This window comes from Herpailurus yagouaroundi, unplaced genomic scaffold (assembly GCF_014898765.1).
Source record: "Herpailurus yagouaroundi ecotype Mexico unplaced genomic scaffold, PumYag 139, whole genome shotgun sequence".
Classification (NCBI taxonomy): Eukaryota; Metazoa; Chordata; class Mammalia; order Carnivora; family Felidae; genus Herpailurus; species Herpailurus yagouaroundi.
The window spans coordinates 28170329-28172268 of record NW_024412394.1 but is presented as its reverse complement, the minus strand read 5'-3'; the positions used below and the strand labels follow the sequence as shown (position 1 = coordinate 28172268).

General features: G+C 31.6%; 1 pseudogene; it reads left to right on the top strand.

Annotated features, from left to right (window-relative positions):
• The first annotated feature begins 812 nt into the window (after positions 1-812).
• Positions 813-973, top strand: LOC121030145 (uncharacterized; annotated as a pseudogene).
• The last annotated feature ends 967 nt before the right edge of the window (positions 974-1940 follow it).

Here is a 1940-nt window from a genome sequence, read left to right as displayed (position 1 = left end):
AATGAATTATATACCGTGATCAAGTAGATTTTATTGCAGATATGCAAGTCTAGATTAGCATTTGAAAATCAATTAATGTAAAAAAAAGGAAATCAATTAATGTAATCCATAATATCAACAGTCTAAAAAATAAAAATCATATGATCATATCAATAAATGCCAAAAGAACATTTGTCAAAATCCAACACATTTCACCATAAAAACTCTCAGTAAACTAAGAATAGAGGGGAACTTCCTCATCTTGGTAAAGAATATCTATAAAAAACCTATAGCTAATGTCATCCTTAAAAACCTATAGCTAATGTCATCCTTAAAAATGAGAAACTTGAAGCTTTCTCATTAAGATCAGGAAAAAAGCAGGGATATTCCCTCTTTAAACTGTTTCAACGTCATATTTGGAACTTATTGCTAATGCCAAAAAGTGAGAAAAGGAAATAAAAGACATACAGATTGGGAAAGATGTCTTTGATGGACAAAGGAAATAAAAGTCCTACAGATTGTGAAAGATGACCAAAAGTGTCTTTGGTCACAGATGACATGATCATCTACGTTGAACATCAAAAATAATCAACTAAAATCTCCTGGAACTAATAAGCAATTATAACAAGTTTCCATACTACAAGGCTGATATACATAAATGTTCTGCTTTCCTATATACCAATAAAGAACAAAGAACAACGAAGTGGAATTTGAAATTAAAAACAAACAATTCCATTTAAATTACCATTCCTCCAAATAAAATGCTTATGTATGTATCTAACAAAATATGTGCAAGATCTATATGAAGAATACTACAAAAATCTGATGAATTAATCGCTTCTCGGCCTTTTGGCTAAGATCAAGTGCAAAAATCTGATGAATTAAATAAAAAATAATAATAACCACATAAGTGCAGAGATATTTCATATCCATGGATAAGAAGACTCAATATTGTCAAGATGTCTGTTCTTCCCAACTTTATCTGTAGATTCAATGCAATCCCAATCAAAATCCCAGAAAGTTATCTTGTGGTTACAACAAACTGATTCTAAACTTTATATAGAGAGGCAAAAAACCCAGGATAGCCAAAATGGTATTGAAGGAGAAGAATAATGTTGGACGACTTCATTACTCAATGTCAAGCCTTACCATAAAACTATAGTAAACAAGAGAGTGTGGCAATATAAATCAACTGAATACAACTGAGGTCCCAGAAATAGACTCACATAAATATGGTCAATTGATATTTGACAAAGGATCAAAGGCAATAAAATAGAGCAAATAATTGTTTTTTCAACAAATGGTGCTGGAACAACTGGACATCCACATGCAAAAAATGAATCTAGACACAGACCTAATACCCTCCACAAAAACTAACTCAAAATGCATCATTTTATTCAGACCTAAGTCTAAAACATAAAACTCTAAAACCCCTAGAAGATAACAGAAAAATAAAACCTAGATGAGCTTAGGTATGGGAATGTCTTTTTAGATATAACACCAAAAAAATCCATAAAAAATAATAAAACAAAATACAGCAAAACCTTGGTTTGTGAGCCTAATTTGTTCTGGAAATATGCTTGTAATCCAAAGCATTTGTATATCAAAGTGAATTTCAAGAACAATTGGCTCAGTTGTGACCATGTGATGTTTGGCACCATGTACTACCAGCATCGCACTCACTTATCAAGTTAAAATTTATTGTAAAGGTTTGCTCATCTTGTAGAAAACTCACAGGACAAGCTATTTGCAATCCAAGGTTTTACACTAATGGATAAGCTGGAATTCATTTAAAAAAATACATCTGCTCTGTGGAAGACAATGTGAAGAGAATGAGAAGACAGGCTGTGAGAAAATATTTGCAAAAGATATATTCGATAATGAACTCTCATCTAAAATGTGCAACGAACTATTAAACCTCAACAACAGAAAAGCAACCTGATTGAAATGGATCAAAGACC